Source organism: Phalacrocorax carbo, chromosome 7, assembly GCF_963921805.1.
Source record: "Phalacrocorax carbo chromosome 7, bPhaCar2.1, whole genome shotgun sequence".
Classification (NCBI taxonomy): Eukaryota; Metazoa; Chordata; class Aves; order Suliformes; family Phalacrocoracidae; genus Phalacrocorax; species Phalacrocorax carbo.
In genome coordinates this window covers 12,938,036-12,952,042 of record NC_087519.1, presented here as the reverse complement: position 1 = coordinate 12,952,042, position 14,007 = coordinate 12,938,036, and positions in this window count along the sequence as shown.

Below are 14,007 nucleotides of genomic sequence, written 5' to 3'. Positions count from 1 at the left end.
ACTAGTCATACGAACACATCTTCCCGTTCCCTTATTCTGCCTTGTCAGTTTAGGTCTGAAGCACCTTCAGAGAAGGTCCACTGAACTGTTTAAGTGTGCGAGGTCCCATGCTCAGGACTCTCAGCTGAATAAGCCAGACTAAAAGGCAGCCAGGACCCCAACAGCACTTGGAGCAAAAGAGGCTGAATGAGGGTTTCTCAGTCTGAGTATGGTTAAAGTTACATGACCCAGAATTTACAGAAGATTTGAAAACTATGCAATTTTAAAAAAGCATGAAAAAACCCAGATCTGCACATGAATGGACAATTATGCATCAGAGAAGCAGGTGGCTGAAGAGGGAACTATATAATAGGTGCTTGATTTCTGCTAGAGTAACCCACATAAAAATAGACTTAAGTTCCCTCAGGTCATATTTACTAGTGTTCCCACTTCAAATAAAACACCCACAACAGGTATTTTTGGAAACAAGTTATCTGTATGTATTTGGTGTCCTAGTAGTACTCCACACTTAGAAATCTTGGCAATACCTCCCAGTCAAACACAGTTACAGGTCTTACCCAGAAAAATTTTCCTCATGCACATAAGGCTTACTCATGCTCAGTATTCCCATGGATTTGAATGACATATTTATGTGAGTTAAGGTTTACAAGAAAGGATCTTAAATGTGGTGATGGAACAGTCAGTATTTTCATACCTAATTAATTTGGAAAGGTATATTTATGGATAGGATTAGACTATTATTAATACAGCAGATTGGCACTGGAAGCATACGTTTTAATTATCAAGGAGCTTTTGGATAGGATTTAGTCACTTAGAAATTCTGCACTTTGATATACTGCATGCTGTCAGGGTGGTTTGTGCTTTTTCTTTGCCTAGGTCAACCAACTACATACCATGCCTCTAGCAAAAAGCAGCCATTGAACTGTTCACTCCTTAAATTTCAGCTTCTAGTCACACTTAATAACTCTTTATCCCCAGATCCCTGCAAGGGACAGGAGAGTATCACAGTGATACAGAGCCCACATCAATTTCTATGACACTGGCTTGGGTACTGCTGGCATTAGAAACACTCCACTTTCAGATGGTGTGCCTACAAGCCCAGAGTACAGTTTAGGGAATATAAGATTAATTAAGGGAAATATAGGGAACTGGGACCCTGTTTCTTATTCAGGCACTTTTTGGGTTTAGTTTGGGGTTTTTTTGTCTTTTTACTCTGACTTCAAACACAAGTATCTAATATTTTTAAAGATACAGATAACAAGAAACTGAGAAAGAGACATATTTCTAGATGCACTCAAACCTTACGCTTCAGGTGTTTCCTTGAATTCTACAAAACAGATTTTGATTAATCTAGTCACATGCATGCACAACTTAGATTCAGCTCTTTCCAAAAGGAAGTAAATCTAACACTACACAGCTTGCAGACAGTCTTTAATGCATCTCATCAAGCCTGCTTATTAGGAAAAGCGAGTGATCCTTCTGTAGTTCTGAGCAGCGGACAACGCACTTTGGTTAGGAGAAAGTGGTGGCTTTGAATGACATTTTCTCCCTACTGGTTTATACGAAATAATATTTTAATTATTTAAAAATATCAGTCAATTAAAGTAGAAACTACTGAATATCATCTAACGTTATAATAGTGACTTTGCTGTAAAAACGAACAGCGAGTCAAGTGTGTCCAGGGAGCACTGGACTGCCTTCAAACAAGTTTGTTGGCAGCTTAAAGGCTCTTGAACATTATGATGTTAATACAGCTGTATTAGCTTGTTCACATTAATAAACACGTGTGTGGGAAGGTTTAACTCTCTGCATGGCAAAGTAGCTCTGCCTCTTTGGTTTCCAATGGGACATTGTTTTAGGCTCCATCCTGAAAGGAGATCAAAGTTGGTGAAAGCCTCAGAGTAGGCGTTCAGTGCCTGCTGGTGGGCTGTGCTTCCAGCTGCTATTGCAGAGAAAAGGCATCTTGCAAAGAATTGACACTGTATTTCAGCAATGTCATTCATGATCCTTTTAACAGATTAAAATTATGGGCTGTCTGGTATTCAAACACAGCATCATCCAATTTGCATGGTCCAGGTCCTCTTCTGCAATGAATGATGGGCTCAGTAAGTGATATTTACCAGTCCGTCATGCCACTGCACTGCAGCTAATATGCACTGAACCTTCAAAAAGGCAGTGTGGAATTAATTCTCAGAAGCAATCAACATTCATTTGACTCTTTTCCTATTTTACCTCTGCATCTCTGATTCCAGTGATTTCACATCAGGAGAAACAGGCAAACCCTTGAGCACTCTCAGCAAACATCAAAATGTGAACTGCTAGAATTTTATAGGGAGACTGCCAAAGGCACCAAATGGCAGCCAGGAATTTAACTTTTGCTGCTGATCCATGATCCAGAAGTCAGCAAGCATGGGATAACTTTGCTGGCATTTTTATTTTTTAAAATCTCCCCCTGTGGCCACTTACATGTGTCTACAATTTTGCATTGTAAAACCAAATGCCATTCTAAAGTGTACACCCATATAAACACACACACTCCCACATGTTACACAGACTCACAACATATATCAAATGACTGATTTTGCCCCCCAGAAGTCTCAAGGGCCTTCAACTACTGAAATTAACCCTTGTCCTTCAGTGCGCTCAAACTCAAACTGTAAGTTTTACAGCACTCCACAGCATCTAAGACAACACAACTATTTAGGTTCCTTAAAATACTGAGATTTTAGAAAGAACTCTTCAGAATCCACATCATAACCATTCCTCATGACAACATGAGGGTATCAGGAACACATGCAATATATAACAAAGAAACCATCGCAACTCCTCTGATGTTGATGTCTGCCTGAAGGATCTGTGGATCCTATATTGTGCTGAAAGTGACATTTATATAGATAAATGTATGTCTTTAAGTTTTGCTTGTTTGTACACACAGAGGTAACATATGCACTGTACTCCCACATAAAGACTTCCCTGTGGAACCAAAATATTTTGGATGTAACTGCTGTTTCAATGTCAGTGGAGCTAGTTGTTTCCCTGCTGTTTGTAATACACTGAGTCCAATCCAAGGCATTGCCTGCAGCTGCCCTGAGCAGCAGGCTATTGCCCCGAGTACCTGCCATACAGCTGCCAATGCAGCCTGAGGTCTGGGAGTCACAGGGTGGTTGCCATCCTGTCCACAGGCAATTCCCCAAGCAGGTGGCAGGGGAGACAGGCAGTGTGCTCTCCTGTGCAATACACGTACCAATATTTCCCACAGAAGGGAACTTTTTAAGCAATCTTTTAGAAATAATCAGTGCATAATTTCATTTACATAATTTCAGAACATGTCGGCTCCCTGGCTCCATGACTCCAGGCTCAGCAATGACTCCAAGTGCTGCTGGGTTCCCCCTGCCCCATTAGCCCCAGTTAACTGACAAGGAGAAGCTTGAAGCCCTGGGAGCCATAAGAGAACAAGAAACCACAGAGCTTGGGAGTTGTGGCTCCTATGCTTCCAGTCATGTGGCATGCTGCCCAGAAGCCCTCAAAGCACCCGTGGCATATGCCAGGTCTTCAGGGATCTCTGGAGGCATCCAGCATGTCAAGGCTATCCTAGAGCCACAGACTTCACAGCTCGCCAGGAGCCACGAAATGAGGCATGAGGCCTGTCAGAACCCATCCCATGTCTTTGCAGAAAGTCACTAAAACTGATGCTTTTGCAAAATCTTTTGGTATCAATGAATCTGCCTTTTCTGATGGAAAACTGTTTTGTCAGAAAGTTCCCAGCTGGCTCCAGTCTGTAGATCCCTTAGGCAGGATAAAAATCAGTAGAGCTGCTACACTAATGTCCAAAGCTCTTGAAGAAAATTATTTAGAGAATTATTTTAAACGTGCAAAAAATCAGAGTTCTATTGAAATATTCAGAAGACAAAACCGCCCTGTAAACGAGGTACTAGACTGGACCTGCATTTCATTCTCTGTTTCATGATCATATTTATCTGTTATCTGCAGCCCCTCTGCGCTCTAACATTTTCCTTTTCTTTGTCCTGACTACAAGTTCTTTGAGGCAGGGGCCTTCTCCTGCTTTGTTCCTGACAAGCAGCTTGTGCAGTCATGTAAGCAGCAAGTTCATATCAGTAGCAACCCGTACATTTTCTGTTTCAGAGGAGTGACATCAGCAATATATTTCCAGTGTGACTTTGTCCTTCAGTACCAGGCAGCTGCAAGAAAATAATACTGCCTATAAATATAAGAGTATTTTGCACAGAAGCATTTTATCCTGTAAGGTTCTGGGCTCTTTTAAGGTATGCTTAGAACAGGAGTCAAGAGAGGGTGTTTTTATAACATGCATTCACCTAATACAGTATTTCACCCTAAAGTAAGGTGATGCTTATTGAACATGAAATGGATGGTTTCCTGTTGTCACCATTGCACTGCCATTGACTATATTTTGCATTTTTTCTATAATTGACATGGGCATTCAAGCAACATCAGATAGGAAAACTCCCCCCTAAAATATTTGAGTGGAGAAGGACATTATCCTTGTGTTCTAATGAAAGCCTTATAAAAGGCCTAAGCAATATTTTCTAAGCCCTGATTTTTCCATACAGAAAACATCTCATGCTTTAAGTAACATCACAGGGTATTACTGCAAAGCTTACCTAGCAAGCCCAAGCTACATAAACTAGCTGTAAAGCTTTTAATTTGTCTAAAGAGATAATTAAGCTGGATAAAGCATACTCAGGTGTCACAACTCAACGAAGGAGTCTGGCAATTATACCTTTGAGAAAATAGGAACTCCACTAACTGCTATCACTTTTGTCTCAAGTGATCCAACATGCAGTACCTACTGCAACAATAATTAATTTGGCCCATGTTTTTTGAATTCTTAGAATTTTAGAATACAAAATTACATTTTAGAATATTATTCTATTTTTAAAATTTTAGAATAATTTATCCTGCTTTACCTAAATTGCACATAAAAATATTTGCCGCAAACTCAAATCCGCGTACATAATTATTGGGGTTTTGTATGCAATTTATTCATGCATATTACCTGAAATTTTACTTCTGTTTCCAACTTCCTGCTGAATTAAACTGGAATGGCATAATTTGTTATGCTAAAATATTCATAGTTCAAAAAGTGAGATTAGTTAGTATTTTATAGCCTCAGTCACCTCCTTCAAACAATTACTTCATGGGCAGGAAGACTAAGCTAATAAAAGCAGAGTTTGAAACTTACTGCAGAGTCTGAGCTAAAATCCACTGAAACAAGTTGCAGAAAATTCATTTGACTCCCAGAATTCCAGGTGTGGACTCAGTAAATGACCTAGTAAAGATACTAATATATAACCGTAGGTTTTTATTCTTTTTAAATTTCCCATTAGCAGCTGGATACAGTTTCCCAAGGTTTTATTTCAATAAAAATCTTTTTCAATCCATCGGGACACAAAAGCGAATAGGGCATCTAGTCGGCTCTGGCAGAACAGGATCCCAACAGTTTCAGATACTCTGTGGCCTGAATTTAGCTGAACTCTCCAGCAAGACCTGAATAGCCACATTCTTGCTGCCATCTGACAGAAACTTCTAGCTTGGCATACACCTACAGGTGTTGTTCCTTGTCTTACAGTTCAGAATAAGCTCTACATTATTTACTCTAAAGAACTGACAACATACTAACCAGAACCCTTAAATTACATGCACGGTGTGCTTTACCACAGGCAGCAAAAGCTGCTAAATTATGGGCAATGGGCATCTGCAGAAAGCTACCATCTTTATATTTTTTTCTCTTCCAACCTAATAATGAATTTTATTTCTACTTTACATTTCAACCCCTGATTAAATTATATTTGAAAGAAAACAATACCCGTATAATACACACAATGGTATCACACTACCTATATAGTTAAGCACTAACCAGCTCCTCTCCTCATAGCCTTAATATCAAAAGATTCATGACCTTAACCATGGTTAAACAGCTGACAAGCTGCCATCACTGCACATTGTACAGCCGGACACAGTTTTCCTGAGTCGTTCCATTCCCCCTCCTGTACCTTGTGGCTGCCTCTTGTCACATCCTCACTTCAGCTTGTACACCACCTGACACTGGGGGTTGTGGTCAAGAGCCTGGGCTCTTTGTTACTGCTAGACTACAAAAAAAAATTAAATACATGATATCAGGTTGATGTACAAGCTTCTTTATATGGAAAAAGATTTATAATTTGCTGCTATTTTCATTTTATGCTGGTTGGTAACATTTTTTGTCAACTGCAAAATCTTCTCAGGAGGCAACAGCTCAATGGAATGCTGAGTTGATTGCTTATTAGAAACCACAGAATCTCATTTGGTATGAAAAGAATACTTGTATGGATACAAATAAGAGGATCCTTCAAATCTTAGCCATAAAAAGAAACCTGGCCATATCCTGAGCTGTATCAAAACAATATTTGTAAAGTACGTAAGGATCATAGTCATAGTGTAAGTAAACACTCCACTGATTCAAAACCATACTTTTCAAATACTTAAACGGACCAAGTATTCCAAAGAGTAAGACAAAGCATGCAGGTACAACGTGACTGGAAAAATAAATAAAACTCCAATCATTGTAGGTAAAGCCAGTAAAAAATGCTGCTACCTGTGGTACTGCATAATGAAAGGAAAAGATCATACTGTGTTAGAAGAATTAGGCTTCTTAATGATTCTAAAATCTATACAGCAGCACAGGTCGCACAGAGCTTTCCACTGAATTTAGTGACTGGAAAATTTGATCCCCCATTTAATTTGATTTAAAGCTCTGGAACCAAATCATTTGTATGTGCAACTATTTCCAACCTTTTATTCTGATCAGTTTTCAGCACTTGTTTCAACAGTACCTACTTCACAATTGCAATTCAGTCACTGACTGTAAAAAAGACGGCATTTAATTAAAAATGCCAATATTAAAAGAGTACAAGAACAGTCCGCTGAAAGTTACATTATTTGGGTCATTGGTGCCATTACAGATACTTTCCTGTTGTTATGCAGGTTGCATGGCAAAACTTCATGCCTACACATGGAAAACACAAATCAACCACTTCTACTGATCAATGAAATAGGAGCAGATGTTTTCAAAGCAGCAGAAAATACAAAGGTGCACATACAAATTGAGTTATCCTAGCCTACTGAGATCTATTCCTGCACTGTATCGGTTTGTTTTCAGAGAATTTGACAGCTGTTATACTGGCCAATACACATTCACTGCTGCAGTTTCCTGGATCTGTTTTCCTGAGTGAGAATTTGACAGCTGTACAATTATTTCTAGTACAGAACAAGGGAACACACTGATTATTGCCTTCATCTTGCTTTATGAAATTGTCTCAATATGATGCAACAGAGCTGCTATCCTTCCACGTCAGCTACTTGCTGGAACTGAAATTTGGCAATGAAAACACAAAAGACGATAGGCCTTAGGTTAACACACACAGAGAACAAAAAATCTTGTTAATTATCTGAAAGACTTGTTTTTTCTATCCAGGCAGAATGAGCTCAAGATGCGCTGCTTTTCTGGAAATGAGGCTGATGTGACCTCAGTCCAGTGGATTTCTCAGTGGTCTTAATATCCCAATCAATTTTTTGATTCCCAGCTCTTTACTGGAGACTGTTTGACCAAGAAATGCCTCTGTCCTATTCCCCATAAATTGCTTTGCACCAATTCTTGGAACAACTACCAAAGTATCTCTCTTAACCCCACACCCCTTCACCTCTCCTCCTTCCATCCATTCTCCTCTGTTTTCTTAATTCTTAAAAAAGAAAAAAAAAAAGGAACAAGGGAGAAGATTTATGTATCGTTATGAGTTTTCTGTCCTCTGCTGTGACTATTCTCTTCCTCCCTGCCACCTCCTTGGAGCCTTCCTCTCACTCCAACTCAAGAGGAGCTGCATGTTGCAACTGGTGAAACTCTGGTGTGGTTGATGGCTGTGCCAAGGGCTCTGGAGAGAAGAATAGAAGCTGAGACTGGCAGGAAGAGGGAAGCTGGATGATTTTCAAGAAGCTGACTACCATTTTATTCATAACAGAGAAGAATTGATTACGGAGTAATCACCAGCTATGTGGCTTTTCCCAGGTCCAAAACTCCACACAAAAAATAGAACTGGATATTTGCATAGCATTTCTAATCCACAGGTCTCATAACAAATACCATCATCCCTTCACTTAGGAGGAATATCAAGTCACGGAAAGGTTAGATGATTTTCCCATACAGTAAGGGAAGGGGTAGAGCCCTGGCTAAGATCATCTGGTTCCCAGTGTCACAGTGACTCCACAACATCCTTACAAGGCTCCTTTGCTCATGACAGCTCAGAACAAAAACCTCTGTAGCATAACCATGGTAGCGCACAGCTCCAGCACAAGCTGAGTGTCTTATCCGTCACCCCACTTCATGGTGGGACTGGCAGCCCTTCCTGATGGGCAGCCTGTAAGATAGCACTGAAATGCACAAGCCAGCTCAGACACCAGCAGCACAAATAAACACTGAAGAAGGCAAAGGTAGCCAGGCTCCTGACTGCACCAACTCCAGCACTCCAGCTGGGCTGCACAGCTTTTGTCTGAAATCTCTATGGAGCATACACCTAAGCACTGCACTGCTGGGGTGACGCTGCTGTGCACGTGTCAACTAACCAATTTCAGGTCCATTCTGGTGAATGCACTGGCTGTAGTATGGAGGTTTCCTAGATTTCCTGTCAGGAAAAGATAAGAAACTGCAATAAACAGATTTCCCAACTCACCAGGGTGACTCTTTTCTAAACGATTATTCAGGATCTGTCATCAATTTACTGCTTGCCTCTATCCATCTTAAATTGTGCATGATTACTTTGTTTAGTTTTGCTGACATTTGTGTTTTGTTTAAGGGTCTCCTTGTGCAATCTTTTGTGTCTGCTTTAAATAAACACTCTTCTGTGCTTGTAGCAGCATGCTTAGGTTCAGCAAGATATCTATCACTTAATAAGCAAATGAAAGTTTAATCACCCAAAAGCTAGCTTTCAACCTGCAGTTAACAAAACAGGAAAGCTAAGGGTGTTCCATATGCATTTTTCTCTCCATTTCTTCTGTTATCACATTTGCTAGTCCAAACAAGTTTGGTGTTATGTATTTAGTCCTGTAAATATCAGCTTAGCATGTGGAAACAGGCAGCATTTATTCTTACTTTGCAGTCAGAATCAGTCCAATAAAGAAAAACAATTACTCATTGCCAGCCTTCAAAAAATAGTTGTTTTTTGTTACTAATCACTGAGTATGTATGAAACAGAAAGAATATACACTAATGGCTTGCTGAGCACATCAACCGCAGAAAATTGGGCAAGCATATCTGAGCAAAACATGACATGGAAACCAAACAGGAAAAATACAAGTCATGCCAAGGTGTCATTTTTACAAAGTGACTTTTTTAAAAAACCAGAGAGACAAGTTAATGTCCCAATATGGGACAATAAAGCTATGTTAAAAACACTTGCCATTAACAGCCATCTGGTCTCTGCAATTTGGGGGTAATTTTTATGTACAGCTGACAGCTTTGCATCATCTTTCCTCCTTCATGAAGGATTGCCTCTGCCTCTAGTGTACAAAGCCTCTGAGAAGCAGGATCTGTCCATTACACTGTGGCTTTCAGTAAGCTTGTGCTGCTAATAAACACGTAGCATTCTGCACTGGATTTCCAAACAGAAATCAAACATAAGATTTAGAAAAAAACATATATATATATATAGTATATGTGCTAATAATATTCCAGTTCTCTCTAATAATATTCTACTCGTGTTAGCATTGCCTGTAAAAATCAAGAGGCAAAGTGTGCTCTCTGCCCTTGACATATTGTGATGGTAAGAAAAATCAAGACTTCTTCCTCACTGTTCTCTGAGTACGAGGATGGATCCCTGCTTAAGCCTATCTTTCTTGATCAGATTGTCTCTGGTGCCCTTATGCCTTTTCCTCCTGTTTGAACTTGTCTCTTCAGAATATTTAGTAAATACAATTCATGTTCACACCTAAAGTAAAGCTACCTTCTTTTGTTTTGCTACGTGTTAGAAGTCTTAAAATACACACGCACAACAAATAGCAGGGTCACACTTCCCTCATTTGCAATCCTTGCAAAGAACACTTATGCAAGAAAAGTGCAGAGAAAACTAAAATTCTATTAACATTCAAATCATACTCTGACTACCATTTCCATTCCTCAGATCTGATATAATTTTAATATACCTTAGGAATAAGACCAAAAAAAAAAGAAACTGGAGCAGCTAAAAGTGATTTGTCTATTGCCTTGTAGTGCTTCCTTCAATACACAACAGATGGTGGTCAGATTCTTCCACCAAATCCAGATCAACCCCATAACTGTATCCCACCAACCAAACACCCTTTAAACGCTAGGCGCATTTATAGAGTATCTAACACTGAACTACACAAATCAGTCAAAACCTCTTTCCTACAGCCACAAGCTGCTGATGGAGTTACATTCAACTTGATCCTATTCCATGTTTCAAATATCCCAAAGTTAAGGGATTGGTTTTCATGCACTTGAACAAAAAAAGAGGACAATTTTCACAATTATCATTCAGGGTTAAGTTACAAACATCTTCAGCTACCAAAGACAAGCCTTGAGTATTAGTTCACCTGGACCCAGTGTCTTTTCTTCTCAAAGAAAACACTGCTTAAGTAAGTCCCTTGAGTAGGGATTCAGACTTGTATGTACACACTCTACATCTATTTTTGAACTGAATTTTCTTCAGCTTGTAGCGATCTACAAAATGGGATCCATATCATTATTGATGGTTTTGTTTCATGCCCTCAACTTCCTTACACTTGGATCTGATCCAAACCCAGAAGTATAACAATGGAAAGGCGTGCAATTTTGACTTGAACTGGCTCCAGATCAGTACCAGGATCTAGTATTTTTCTTCTGTGTCATATGTGAACCTTGGTGCAGATGACCTACGAGGAAGTTTCAGGAGATCAGTCTCCGTGCAAACTGGGAGCCTGGTGTTCAACAACTGTGAAGCAGACACAGTATTATTGCTTGTCATATCACTGAGAAGATATATAGCTTAGCTACAGAACACACCTTAGAGCTGAACCTTTCTTCAGGTAGGTTTTTTGTTTTGCCATAAAACCAGCCATTCCTATGGTACAATCCGCCACATATCTCACCTCTGAATGGCACTGCAGAAGTACTGCAAATGCTTCTGAATTGTGACAACACCACTCCAGAAAGTCCTCTTTATGAATATTTTACACTCCTAACACTACATTCTGCTTATATGAATCAGCATTACCAAGATTCAATCATTTCAGATAAGCCCTTTTTCCCTTACCTCTTCACTAAGGTTCTGCAGTAGCCAGTTTCATAGGGTGAGATTATCAACACATCGCTGCCTATCAGCATGACATTCTGCAGCTCCCAAGTGCTCCTGAACTACATCCATCAAGCTGGATTTCCTTACCTCCTGCACTGTACATGATCACAGGATTCCCAGTACCCCTGCATTCGCTCTGATGTCTAGCAACATTTTCCTCATATGCCTAAGCCCCACATGAATTGCATTTAATGGGACTGAAATTGCTCCATGCTCTCATACAGCAGGCATTGACTTACGCTATTTTCTATTTAAGAATTGTAGGTGGTTTCAGCCCTGGTGCTTTCCCTCACCTAATCACCACTGCAGCATTGACCTCTGTTGGGCTCATCCCATGGTCAGTTCAGTAAGCTCACCTCCTTACCAACAGGCTGAATGCTAACTTCTGTTGGCTCACCTGAATCTTATCTCTCTATTGTTGTGCTTGGGGAATCTACCACAGGTACTAAAGCATAAATGGCATAATGATGTTTCATTTTATTCTGTCTCCTCCCCAACTCTCACTTTTTCACATAGCTACTAAACTTTTTCCATCTCATTTCCCCACCTATCTTGTCTTTCCTAAATGTTATAGCTCACTTCCCGTAGTTTTGTTTCCTTTGAAACATTTTCATTCAAAACAAAAGAACATTTGTGCTTTGCATGTCTGTGAGCATAGAATAAATAAGAAGCATGCATGTGTTTCATATTAGACTTCTATGAATATTTCTTTAGTCACCCATTCTAGCAATCCATATATCCTACTTCCTTAGGTCTCTTATTAACTATCCACTAGAACTGAAGGATTCACTACTTTTCACTGATTAAAATTATGTATTGTGTTTTAGTGTACCATTCAGTTCCTGTCTCCCACTCAAATCAGAAATATCAGAAACCATTTTTTACCAGATTTGCAGCACACGGAAAATTTCAAATGTCTTTGCAAAGCCCAAGATGAGGAGTACAGCTGGTACAGGCAAACCATTTAGATTTTGCAAAAAGCTTATCAGCTAAGCTATGATTCTGCAGACTAAAACAGGTCTGAACTCCATTGAATCTAGACAGAATACCCTCTGCAGTTTCAGATAACTATTTGGCTGTTTTCTAGACAGAATTAGAAGTGTATGAATGACTGAATCGGGTTAAAAACCTAACCTCAACCCACATCTTCCCCCAGAATTAATCTCAGAGTTTACATGTCTATTTTTCCTGAGATTTTCTTACTGTTCTCATCAGCTTCTTCCTGTGGGGCCTGCAAACGCACTCCAGGAAAGAAGCTTGCCAGGATATAAGAGAAATCTCACGAGAAATTCTGTTGTTGGTTCATTTCCAGGAAAATTCTGCAGACTAAGACGTACAAGTAAATTCCTCCAAACTGGGGAGACAATAACTGTGATATCTCCAACAGCAAGTGATCACTTCCTGAAAGCTGCTCTTAATAGTCTCATTTGTCAGACCCCACTTGGATGTGAAAATGTCATTTCCAGTCTGAGCAGCACAGTCATAACCAAAACTTAGTCTAAAATAATGAATTTGTTTTGAGTTCTACAGAGGGCTGCAGACAGCTCACTTGGAATGTAAAGAAAATTAGAGGAAGAAAAGCCTTTACTGTTCCTCCTTCCCTTATTTTCTTAGGCATAAGACCCAGGTGTTTGTGGGTGTAGCAGAAACTGGTTGTTCTGCTTGGGACCAAGCCTGTGGTTCCACGAACATTTCTTTAGCAACACCATTAACCTAATCAGCTGCTGTGCTAGGAAGAAGGTATGTCTCCTGAGACTGTGCATGGGGACGAACAAGGGTCTGAAAAGAGCCACCACACTAAACAGGGAGCACTTCAGCATACTCAACCAGAAACTCCGTAGTGCTAGCAAAAAGGAAATGAAGGGGACAGGAAGGCACCTGAAATCCAGAAAAGCTCTCCTCAGGCCTGAAACTGAAGTTAGATATCTCTGCTCAAGATCCACAGCTCAGAATTCTCTTGCAACAACAGAATTCCATCTTCCATCCCAACAAGGCCTACCTAAAAAAAGAAAGGCCGCCAACATTAAAATAGGTCATTACATAAAATCTCTAACTAGGAACCACAACTCAAGTTTCCCTAATCCTAATACCAAGATACTATCCATCCCCTCACGCTCTGCTACTTTACCTAACAAATTAGACCATACACAGACATCCTCTTCTGGATCCAGTTGTATCGGGGTGAGGTTACTGCTCGCAGGTGCCATTACTGTCCCTCCACTATCACCACCTTGGTTCAGCTAACATTGCAGATAATACCTAAGACCAAATAGAAAAATACTCCCACAAACAGCTCTCTTACCCTGACCAAGAACTCTACTGACTTCCTGAGTGCACAGATACCATGCTCAGCAGAGAGCCCAGCACTTCACTACACGTGCTACAAACACCAGCCAAGGTAGGCTGTTCAGGAGAGACAGATGGAGGAATTCCACCATCTACTCCTGATCACATTTGGATAAGTCCTGGGCAGCGGACTGCTCCGATTTGGAGCTTTATAGACATTTACAGGGCATTTCAAGCAGCTCAGGAATGTCAGTACTAAAAACATATTCATGAAACTGAGGCAGTTCTAGGGCCAGGTGCAACGGAGCTGGATCAGAGTTTTTTCTTTTTATTTAAATCCAACTTTAGACACTGACACCTG